This window comes from Schistocerca cancellata, chromosome 4, assembly GCF_023864275.1.
Source record: "Schistocerca cancellata isolate TAMUIC-IGC-003103 chromosome 4, iqSchCanc2.1, whole genome shotgun sequence".
In the NCBI taxonomy this organism is placed as follows: domain Eukaryota; kingdom Metazoa; phylum Arthropoda; class Insecta; order Orthoptera; family Acrididae; genus Schistocerca; species Schistocerca cancellata.
In genome coordinates, this window is record NC_064629.1 from 718,062,245 (window position 1) to 718,074,587 (window position 12,343).

The window sequence follows — 12,343 nt, forward strand, 5'->3', positions numbered from 1 at the left end:
TCATTTGTCAAAAAGAGGAATTTGTTGATATCGAACATAAATTCAAGTGTTAGGAAGTTTTTTCTGAAGGGATATCTTGTATCGTTAGACAAGAAGACGTATGAAACGTGGTGCCACAGATAAATGCTGGAGATTAGATGAGTAGATAGAGTAACTAATGAGGAGATATTGAATCGAACTGAGAAAAAAGAAGGCACAACCTGACTAGAAGAAGGGATTGGTTGATAGAACCCATCATGTGGCTTGACAGAATCGTCAGTTTGTTAATGAAAGGAAATGTGGAAAGTGAAAACTGTAGAGGAGACCATCGGATGAATACAGCAAGCAGGTTCAAATAAATGTAGGTTGCAGTGGTTATTCGAAGATGAAGAGACCTGCACAGGATAGAACAGCATAGCGTTATGCTTCAAACCAGTCTTCGGACTGAAGACCGCGACAACTACATTTTCATGTTTCCCAATATTGCATTAAAAACTACAGTCACGTTGATAGTATTTAATGTTACGTTAACAGCAAGATGCACTACGATAGCCTAATGAAGTCCAGGAAATACTTGATTCACTCAACAAATTCTTTGCGGAAAAACGGATGTAAATAATGGTTCAAATGGCTCTGAGCACTATGGGACTTAACTTCTGAGGTCATCAGTCCCCTAGAACTTAGAGCTACTTGAACCTAACTAACCTAAGGACATCATACACATCCATGCCCGAGGCAGGATTCGAACCTGCGACCGCAGCGGTCTCGCGTTTTCAGACTGTAGGGCCTAGAACCGCTCGGCCACTCCGACCGGCCTGTATAGAATGGTCCCTACACAGAATTATTCCAAGTAATTTTCTCTTTTCACTTCTACTTGGTATTAAATACATCTTTCATCTGCATGTGTCATTAGATAAATTTACAGAGGGAGGTGACGGGCCGGCCGGTGTGGCCGTGCGGTTCTAGTCGCTACAGTCTGGAACCGCGTGACCGCTATGGTCGCAGGTTCGAATCCTGCCTTGGACATGGATGTGTGTGTTGTCCTTAGGTTAGTTAGGTTTATGTAGTTCTAAGTTCTAGGGGACTGATGACCACAGATGTTAAGTCCCATAGTGCTCAGAGCCATTTGAACCATTTGGAGGTGACGGAGGCTTTCGTGGCCACTTGTTGACAAACTGCCTATTGGCTTCTGTCTCGGGTTCTTCGGCCGACGTTCATATAATGATTTTTCTGACGTTTCGCCGGCACGAGTGGCTGACATTGTCAAAGCTTCACCCTCCATTCACCACCGGCAATGGAGGGTGAAGCTTTGACAATGCCAGCCACTCGTGCCGGCGAAACGTCAGAAAAATCATTATATGAACGTCGGCCGAAGAACCCGAGACAGAAGCCAATAGGCAGTTTGTCGACGGAGTGGTTCATACAGGCGACTCTTATTCGAGAGGGCCATAGTTCAAATCCTCGTCCGGCCATTCTGATTTATGTTTCCCATGATTTCGCTAAATCACTATAGATTGATGCCGGGTTGTCTCCTTTGAGTACACAACTGTAGGTTTCCTGCCCCATTTGTCCACCTGAGAAGCTGTTCTGTATTTAGTGCACATGTATTCAATGAGACTTTAGACGTCTCATCTACTCCTTCTGTTCTATAAGTCAACTTAACTCGAGGTGGTCAGTGTTAGCGTGATTCGCACTGAAGATAACAAATTATAATGTTTACAAGAAACCAGTTACAAACCCAATGTGGCAGACTGTTGCTCCGGATAGACGCTGAACTCAGTTGTCTATTATTTTGAAGTGGACAGGTGAGGATCAACAGCAATGGGCACGTAGAGGAATCCTCAAAGGAGGAAATGCAAACGGGCATGATGGGATACCGATACGATTCTATACAGAGTATGCGAAAGAACATACTCCTCTTCTAGCAGCAGTTTACCGAGAGTCCCTTGAGGAGCGAAGCTCTCCTAATGATTGGGAAAAAAAGTGGCTGGTCATTCCCGTTTTCAAAAAGGGTCGTCTCTCAGACGCAGAGAACTATATGCCTATTTCAGTGACGTCAGTCTATTGTAGAATTTTAGAACACGTTTTGTGCTCGTGTGTTACGTCCTTTCTGGAGACCGGAAATCTCTTCTGTACGAATCAACAGTCTGAAACTCAGCTCGCTTTATTCATTCATGAGACCCAGAGGGCAGCAGATACCAGCGCCCTGGTTGATGACGCGCTGCTTGAGCTCCAGCAGGCGTTCATTATAATTCTGCACTGTCGCTTAGTGAACAAAATACCAGTGTAGAGGTTAACAGATTAAATTTGTTATTGAAATGAAGAGTTCGTATCAAATAGAACACAAAAAATTATTCTTAACGGAGAGGAATCTTTAGAGTTCGGGACCATTACTCTCGACAGTATATATAAACGACCCAGTGGATTACGTCGGAATTTTCATAGTGGTTTTCGTGAATGGTTCTGTTGTATACAGAGAAGTAGCAACACCAGAAAATTGCAGCGAAATGCAGGAAGATCTGCAGGGGATTTGGGCTTACTGCAGTGATTGGCAGTTGATCTTCATTATAACATACGTAAAGTATTGCGTACAGTTAATCGGAAATACCCCTATTGTACGATAACACCATAGCAGTGACATCCATTATATATCAGGAAGTACGCCTACTGAGCGATTTAAAGAGGATCGACCACACAGAACGAATTGCAGGAAAGGCAGATGCCAAACTGAGATTGATTGGAAGGTTCTCCTTAGAAAGCGTAATCCACCCCAAAAGAAGGCAGCTTAGGGAGTCTCGTTCAACAGATACTTGAATATTGCTTGTCAGCCTGGGATCCGTACCAGAAAGGGTTAACAGAAGAAATAGAGTATGTAAAGTAGAAAACAGAGCATTTCCATGCAGGTTCGTTAAGCAATAGCAAGGGAGTAACGGAGATGCTCACCCAACTCCAGTGGCAGACGTTACAAGAGAGGCGTTGAGCATCACGGTGTGGTTTACAGTTAAGATTCCGTGAGCGGACTTTTCAAGAAGATATTACTACGTCATAAGAAAATCCCACGAAAAGACCATGAAGGTAAAATTAGAGACATTCGAGCTCATACGGATTGTTACCAACAATCGTTTTTCCCGCTCACCATTTACGAGTGTAACAGGAAAGGGGGGAGGTGGCCTTGGTACAATAACTATCCTCCGTCACACACCATAAAGTGTCTTCTGGAGTTTAGATGTAGATGCAGATGTAGGTGTAAACGGTGGAACATCTGCCGTGGCGCGCATCGACCACCAGGAAGGAGTCACTTTATTACGAGGCAGGCGAGGACAAGGCCAAAGGCGTCACTGTTCACCGCTTGGCGACTTGTGACTTCACCGCTAGAGTAAAACATGTCAGGGTTAAAGCTGTTACAAAATAGAGATCAGGTGAATGAATGTTCCGATTTTTCTCAAATTGTTTATCTATGGAAACGTGTTATACAGATAAAATTTCACAAATATCCAGTCCGTCTTCGGTAAGATTTAGCAGACGGTAGATTAGATTAATCATTTTACAACAGCACACTCGCCTTGCTAGTGACCACACGAGGTGGTCTAGTGGTTACCACACTGGAATTGCATTCGGGAGGACGACGATTCAAATCCGCGTCCGGCCATCCAGAGTTAGATTTTTCGTGATTTCCCTAAATCGCTCCAGGCAAATGCCGGGATGGTTCCTTTGAAAGAACACGGCCGATTTCTTTCTGCATCTTTGACACCATCCGAACTTGTGCTCCCCTCTAATGACCTCCATGTCGACCTTAAACCCAGTTTTCCTTCCTTTTTCTTCCCTTGATAGTGACTTGACACCCTGTCGAACCACGACACATGATCATTGTTTTTCATTAGTATGAATCGGATCATCATTCGGATCTGCCTTAACTGACTGGATGCGCATGAACTGGCTTCTAGGAATCTAATCAACTGGAAAATCTTCGCTGCTCCTACGAGGGCCTGCTGAAAAGCAAGGCATCCGATTTTTTTATTCTGTTCTCACTGTCGGTTCGGGTATTACATGTCATGCATTTCACTCTGTCGACTTTCCTGTTACGCTGACATAAGTTGCATTCCTCTGCTCTTGGAGGGCTCCGAATTATAGCGTACAGCAAGGCGATGTGTAATATAACTATGCCGGTGCTTGAGAAACAGCTTACCGTAATCGAGTTTCGAATTCGAAGAGATCGTCCACACTTGGAGCATCCTCTATTTCAGCATGACAATTTCAGACCACACACGAGGGCAGTGACATCCGCAGCAGTCCGGCGCCTTGTGTTCACTGTCATCGATCATCTTACATACAGTCCCGACTTGGCCCCAACCGATTTGTATCTGTTTTCAAAATTTAAATAGCGCCTCGAGGACTTTAATTTGATAGCGATGAAGCTGAGGTAAGGTTGTGGCTCCCTCAACAAAGTCAAACCATCTATAATGACGGTATCAACAAACTGGTCGCTCGTTGGGAGAAATGTGTTCGTCACCAGGGTGACCAAACATGTAAAAATGAAGAATTAAGATTTACAATGTGAATAACTTTTGTTTAAAAAGCTTTAAGAGGTCTCACATAAAAAATTCGGAAGCATTACTTTCCGACATGCCCTCGTATAAAGTTTTCTTCCATACTTTCACTTGATGCTCAGCTACTACAATTGCTGTGTTTTGTTTTTGAACAAAAGACAGTCCTAAATTTTACGCACGATACAAATCGATTTTCATCAAAGATAGAAATTCAATCGCAAACCATACCTTTGATACATAGATCAGTAATGTAACAAACATGCTCAAATATAACAAAATAAAATACATCATATTTGAAAAATTGCATTTACGATCTTATTACGTAAGTAAAAAATTATAATACAATCAAATATTACACACACACACACACACACACACACACACACATCCTGGTGTTAGTAATAGCTTGATTATATTTAGGTACCGTTTGAAAAAGAGCCACAGTAGCAATGAGTAAAAAACATATCATTACAATGCATTTACATTGTTCCTCTAAATAATTTCAGGTTTGGTTCATTCAACAACACTACGTCCTATGCCTTTCCTCATCCTTTACCAACTAATTTCAGTGTCAATGAAACTTTCCTTCCTTTCTTTTATACGGGTACTTAACAGTCCCTCGATATTTCTTTGGTGTATATAGGGAAAACGAGTTGTAAAGAAGGTTTGCGCTAGATATAGAGACAGCAGACAGAGAAGCTACGTCGAATACGGATCAGGATAGTATTTAAGTGCTGCAACTAACAACTATCCTGTGTATATGTACTGGCTCAGATTTTTCGCATAAACCAAATTTCAATTGTTAGTGAAGCGAGCGGCAACCTTCAAATCAGTCGTGGTACTGACAAACCGCAATTTGTCTACGAACGAACTTGCTTACAAAACGATTTGATTATAGGATATACTTTGGGTTGCTGCCGTAGTTAGATATGTATCAGGTTCAGTTAGCTCGCGATATTGAATGTGTAGATCTGTGGGTAGCGTGGATATTCAGGTGTTAGTTCAAAAAATGTGTGCGTTAGACAGATAATTTTGCGAATACTTACCGTCAAGACGTTTTCTTTGACGCTCAATGGAACACCCACAAATGACGTTTATTGAACACAGATTGCCGTGCCTGCTCGACATTCTTCCTGCAGGAGGTCGGCAGAATCATTGTTTCTGAATTTCATCTTTAACATTATACACGCCTGTCAGGCCTATTATATCATAACTCGGTAACCTGAAGTAGTTCTAAGAATGAAAATCGTAGCTCAATAAATTTGCGATAGTACAGCTGAGATTGTTTTTATTAACCATTAAAATTTCTGTAAGTTGCGGTGTTTAACGACATGAAGATTATTATGGCCCATACAGGGATCGCGAAGAAAGTTTATGTATTTCTCTTTTATTGGCTATCGGGTCGTATCTATTCAGCTATCTCAGTAATTTAAAGAAGATACGATAGCGTAATGGAGACGATTTTCTTGTCAGTTGCGACGGTACGAACGTAAGTACAACACAACGCCCAGTCCCCGAGCGGAGAAAATCTGCGACACGGCAGTCAATCGAACCCGAGCCCCTTCGGTTAGGAATCTGCCGCGCTGATTGCAGAGCTACTGAGGTGGACGAAGTATTAGGTTAATTACAGCACTACATTACGAATATGAGCACTCATTTCCCGTTTTTTATGCTGTTCACTTGAGTGAAAAGTGAAATGAAAATTTTCCTCTATCACCTCTTTACAATCTTGTGTGTTGTACAAAAGTAAATCTACTAACTGATGACTACACAGCTCTGTACTTTCCAGTAAATAATGCAGGTTTCGAAGTCTCTAAACTTCCTCAGTTTACTAGCGGATTATGTCTGTCACCCGCCGTAGCACGAGCGGATGGATCAAAACATAATGCCTTCTGTGTCATAAAAAATTGAATAATGAACATATAACTGCAGGAAATAGTACAGGTGATAGCCTGAAGTGTCCTATACTCAAAATTACCGTTCAGCTTAGTCATCGTGGATTTTTACATTTTCGCGCCATCACTGCACCGAGGTTATGAGAGAAAGAGGCCGCGGCGCGTACGTCACGAAGGCAGATCTGAGCTCGCTCGCTCAACTCAGCAAACAAACTACGTTTCAGTACCTGTTAATTCGTAACTAGGTGTGTAAGTACAAACGAGAATTCCATCTTCTACTGGAATCCGCTATTATGGGGTCTTACTGTTACTAGTCATACAATGATCGGAAGTCCATAGGCCTACTTATAATTTGTTACGGCTGTTTGGGGTACAATAAAATTAAAATTATGCCAAAATGATTATCAGTGGCATAAGGCACCACTTCTTGTATGAAATGAGGACTGTTAAACAGAAGAGACTAAATGCTATAAATAAGCCTTCTACCATGTATATCGAGTACTGATCTTAAATTAAATTTTGTTGTAGTACTGCTAATCAGTAAGGCTTCATAATAGCATATTCCAGTAGAAGATGTCATTCTGATTAGTACATACACGCCCAGCTGCGAGGTAACAGTTTAAAAACGTATTTTGTCTGCTGAGCTGAGCGAGCGAATGAGTTCAGGCGTACCTTCGGGACGTACGCGTCGCGGCCTGTCTTTCTCGTGGGCCTCGCACTGAAAACACGCATAAAAACCAGTTTGGAACAATTCAGGGTTTTGCTTCTTGAACCATGTTTTTAAAGCGGTTTTAACATCATTCATGAAGCAAGCGTAAGTGTACGCTGTAACAGACATCAGCAATGTGTGGCGTTGGCTGAAAAAGTTTGGTAACGAAGAAATGGAAATCCAGATAAACCGCGTAGCGGACAGCCGGCATCTGTCACAGATGCCAATTGAGGACGCGTTGAGGAAAAGATTCGAGGGAAAAGACCCGTTAGAGTTCCCCATCAACAGCGAAATTTATGTAACCAAACTTAAGGAGACAATAAGAACGAGGGGACCATGCCATTACGTCAGTGCACGCCCCCGTACCTCATTTTTCACAACCAAATCGACTGAAAAAAGGGGCTGATCACTGGTGCCCCATACACATTAAAGTCATGATTTTGCCCCGTATGACTTCTGTTTGGACCTATGAAAGGTAACCTAGGTGGTCACATATTCAATGACTTGGATGAGGTTAAAACAGGGGTCAAGAAGCAAAACCTTGAATTTCTCCAAACAGGTTTTGTTTCTTGGGTTCGACGATAGCGCAAATGTGTACAGATGCATGGTGATTTTGAGCGGTAGTGTTGTGAAAAGGACAGTTCAGGCTATGGTCTGTACTAATTCCGCTGTTATACGTTCATTATTAATTTTTTATGACACGGGAGACATTTCTGTTTGATTCACCATCTTACTTAGAAACAATGTCTATTGATGGAAACGTTAAAAGTCTGTAAAAAATTGTACCCCATTATTATAACATCTGAGATCCCAGAACGTACAGTGGATTGTTTCATCCATAAGCCGAAAGCAAGTACTAGCATGTTATCAGATCCGCGAATGATGCGAAATGTTTTCATAGAAGTTCCTTTTTTGTCGATGCCTGTTTACAGTCTAGTAAAATTATTGGAAAATAATAGTGTTGTGGCTACAGCATTCAGTCTGAAAAATCAAGGGGCAGAAACAATCCACGTTGTATCTGTCCTACAGAAATAAACGGTCGTTTTGAAGGGAGTGTTCTCAGCTAGCCTTGCAGTATTTCACAACTAAATTAATGTACATGTTTCGACAAATTACCTTAAAAGCCCTGTGTGACGATGTCATATTCGTTTGTCGTTACTTCTTTTCACTAGCGCTGATCGCAACTGTGACACAATCATTGTATTCTGGTACGCACGTTTCACAGTAAAGAGAACAATTATATTTCCTTTTCTGTCAACATTCCCAGCCATGTTCATGGTAAAAAAATAATTGTGTGGTTTTTGGATCAGTGCACGATGTCTAATAAAGCTTTCAGGATCGAAATTCTTCCGTTTACAAACATTCTCTGCCATACAAGCTATAGCTCAAGAAACAAAAAGACAGTAACGACTAAAGAATACTAGACAATGAGAACCGGCATAGCGAGCACCATACTAGTATAGAGTGTCTGTAACATCATTCAGGGTTTCCGTGACTTGGTAAATACAGGCTCATTTCATCCTATATCCTAGTGCAATTACCCGTTGTGTTCGACGTGTTCACTATAATTTGGTTAATTTCGCAGAGCATGCGTACAATTCTGTTTTAATTTTTCTGCAGTTCATGTTCGGCAAGTAACGCTGTTGTTTTGCAAGGCGTCTGAGAACCTGAAAGTAATCTGATATTCAACTGTTCATCGCATAGATTATGGATAAACTCAAAGAATTTGAGAGTAAGAGTAGATCAGCGAAGCATCTGTACACAAATATGAAATAAAAATCTTTGAGTTAGCTACATACCCTTGTCTGTTTTTGTTTCTCTTAGACTGGTGAGTTTTTTAACGGTGTGGCGATAGAATGAGAATAAAACCATCATTTCGAAATCCCATGCATTCACTTCTTGGTCGATTCTTCGAAACAAGTGTACGTGAGAAGACTAAACAGATTTGCGGTGGCTTGGAAAATATTGGCAGCTCGCTAACAGCTCTGTTGCTTAAAGTTTGCTTTCTTAGCCTACGTTTTTAACGAGTCGCTGTTATTTGGCGGTACCGCTACCGTCTTCACACCTAAACCAACCGTACGGACTACAAGCGTCAGCAGTTGCTCCTCGCTGTACAATAGCTGCTGAAAAGGAGGATAAAAAGTATCTTCTCACAAAGGCATTTGTAGTCTGTAGATTCCAAACATAACGACTTACTCTCTTTATTTTTTCGCGATGATAAAAAAATAGTAAGAGAAACAAAATAGCTCCTTACGTTGGGTAGGCATCACCTCCGATCGATCAGGTCTTCGAATGGCACCTTAACGGCCAACAAGGAACAGATTTTCGAAAATTTCTTGGTTTCTGCGTAGTTCACCCAGAGAAGCACAAACGTAGTAATAGATTACGAGAACGACCATGTTTCAGAAATATTTGCAGATGAAGTTGATAAAACTGTTATAGACATAGAAAAACATAAAAAATTAAGCAGTAAAGACGTAAAAATAGACGTGATAAAAGTACAAATACAAGTGTTGAAAGCGAAACTTTCGGAATTACTTACAGAATGCCCGTGTAAAAGATGATTCTGATGCTTATTAAAAAAAACTGTAATTGCTCTAATTAAAAAGAGGAAAATATTAAGCTTTGCCGCGCGGGATTAGCCGAGCGGTCTGGGGCGCTGCAGTCATGGACTGTGCGGCTGGTCCCAGCGGAGGTTCGAGTCCTCCCTCGGGCATGGGTGTGTGTGTTTGTCCTTAGGATAATTTAGGTTAAGTAGTGTGTAAGCTTAGGGACTGATGACCTTAGCAGTTAAGTCCCATAAGATTTCACATATATTTCTTTTATTAAGTTTTTACTGCTAAAGAACAAGCTGATTTTAAAAGTGGGTGTGGGTTAAAGGGTCATCTTCAAGTTATGTTATAGGAAAAAAATAAATTAATGATTCGATAAAATCGCTTCTGAGACCACTGAGACCCAAAGAATGGGTCTACAAATATCACTTCATGTAAATGATGTAACGTCAACTGCAGTACATTAAGAGATAATAGAAAATTCAGAAAGGAAGAAAGTGACTTCTCTTTCGTCAAAACTGTTTTTTATGACGTGACGTTTCAGGCTCTGCCACCGGATGTCGTTATGTAAATCCCATAATATTTCTTGGAGGCAACTTTTAAAAACTGTGAGGTGGCCAGTAGTAACCTGATGGTATCGAACAGCTGCCTTTTAGAACTATTGTGAGATTTGCGCAACATGATCCGGCTGCAGATACGAGATCCATATATTTTCTGTGAACTATGAAGAATCTTCTGAATCACTATAGTGTTATGAAGAAAGAATAATTATCGATCCGTCTTACGCATCTTCGAGTTCCGGATAACGTTTGAATTTACTTTACCTGTACAGAAACTTCAACAAGAAATGGAAAAACTCAACAGCAAAGTATACAAAACGAATTAATCAGCACTCTGAAATAAATACAGCGAAGACTGGCAATAATGTTATTGATCCAGTTGAAGAATTCGAGTACTTAAGTCAGTCGAAATAAATAAGCAGATGAGTTCTCAAAGAATAAACAAAAATACGAATGGCGTGGAAATCGTTAAAAAAGTTGGACACCATTTTCAGAGTACTTTGGCAGTTTTTCTGGACAGAAAATCTAGGACACTGAATCAGCAAATTACGCAGAAATTTGAAGTTGTCGGACTTAAAGTCGAAAAACAAACATTGAGAATAGCGAGAAACGACCAGAAGACTAACTAACTGACAGAAAGAAGAGAGTACATCATGTTACATAGGGACTGCTAATAAAATGGAATCCAGATGGACTTGGTATATATATAGCCAGATTCGCTTTCAGAAGATAGCTCAGAACCCTGGTTTCACTTCTTGGTGGGAACAAAACAACACGTTGTCCTGGAGAGCCAGCCGGAGTGGCCGAGCGGTTCTAGGCGCCACAGTCTGGAACCACGCGCCCGCTACGGTAGCAGGTTCGAATCCTGCCTCGGGCATTGATGTGTGTGATGTCCTTAGGTTAGTTACGTTTAAGTAGTTCTAAATTTTAGAGGACTGATGACCTCACCAGTTAAGTCCCACAGAGCTCAGAGCCATTTGAACCATTTGTCCTGGAGAGTTGTCTACAGACAGAAGTAGTTTCTGGCATGTTGCAGGAAGTGTAATAGAATTGCTGCGCTTCGTGTCATGTTTGAACTTAGAGGATAGTGCCAGCTGTGATGTATTATAGTAACATCTAGTGAGAACCTGGCGAGCTACTAAATACGGACCAGCTCTAAATGTAGACAAGTACAAAGTTGTATACTTCACGAAACATGGTAGATTTTGATCATACGAGTTGAAATAGGTTCATAAAATGGGTGACTTCGGCACATTCATACGGTAACGGACACTGCGAAAGTTCTACGAATAAGTTTATTTATAAAAGAAGTGTTATTTCTATACCCGGCTAGAATTAAAGTATGTGAGCTTATGCCTGGTTTGACCAACGGGGGAGAGCTAATGTGTACGAAGAAGAGCAGCGCGGCTGATATCAGAATGCTTTCGCCCAGGCGAGAATGCAGTGGAAGTAATATCTAAACTAAGCTGTCTAATATCTTGCGAAAACTTACTCACAGAACGCCACTGTCTTGTATTTAAAGTAGAACCAATACGTAGTTTTATGTTCCGGGAATGCTAGGTCAAAGAAACAAGACTAAAACACTTCGCGCTGAAGCATGTTAGTGACTACATCTTCCACACCCCATCCTTTATGAAAACTGCTAAAAACTGATATATGGAATCATGAAAGATGCCGTACGTCATGCTATTTTTGATTTTCGTAGTATATACTTGATAAATTTAACGAGGTTGGTACTTTATTAAGCATTGAACACGCTGACAGCCACACGGTAATCAACATGTTAATAGATATTAGGGCAAGTTTTGCAGGATGTAACTTCCTCACAGTTAGTTGCACCATCTGTGCAATGTTTGAGTCGCCGAGTAATTCCGAATGACCAACTTAGTCATCAAAGTACCACATACACTGAGGTGACAAAAGTCATGAGATACCTGCTAATATCTTGCCGGACCTCATTTTGAATCGCGTAGTGGAACAGCTCGAAATGACACGGACTCAACAAGTCATTAGAAGTCCCCTGCAGAAATATTGAGCCATGCTGCCTCTACAGCCATCCATGACTGCGAAAGTGTTGCCGGTGCATGGTTTTGTGCTCGAA

The 12,343-nt window shown here is 41.2% G+C and overlaps 1 protein-coding gene across 3 annotated transcripts in view; it reads right to left on the reverse strand.

The window, feature by feature from the left end:
* LOC126183746 (uncharacterized) overlaps positions 1-12,343 on the reverse strand; it is a 526,769-nt gene that overhangs the window by 175,928 nt on the left and 338,498 nt on the right. The window lies entirely within an intron of this gene.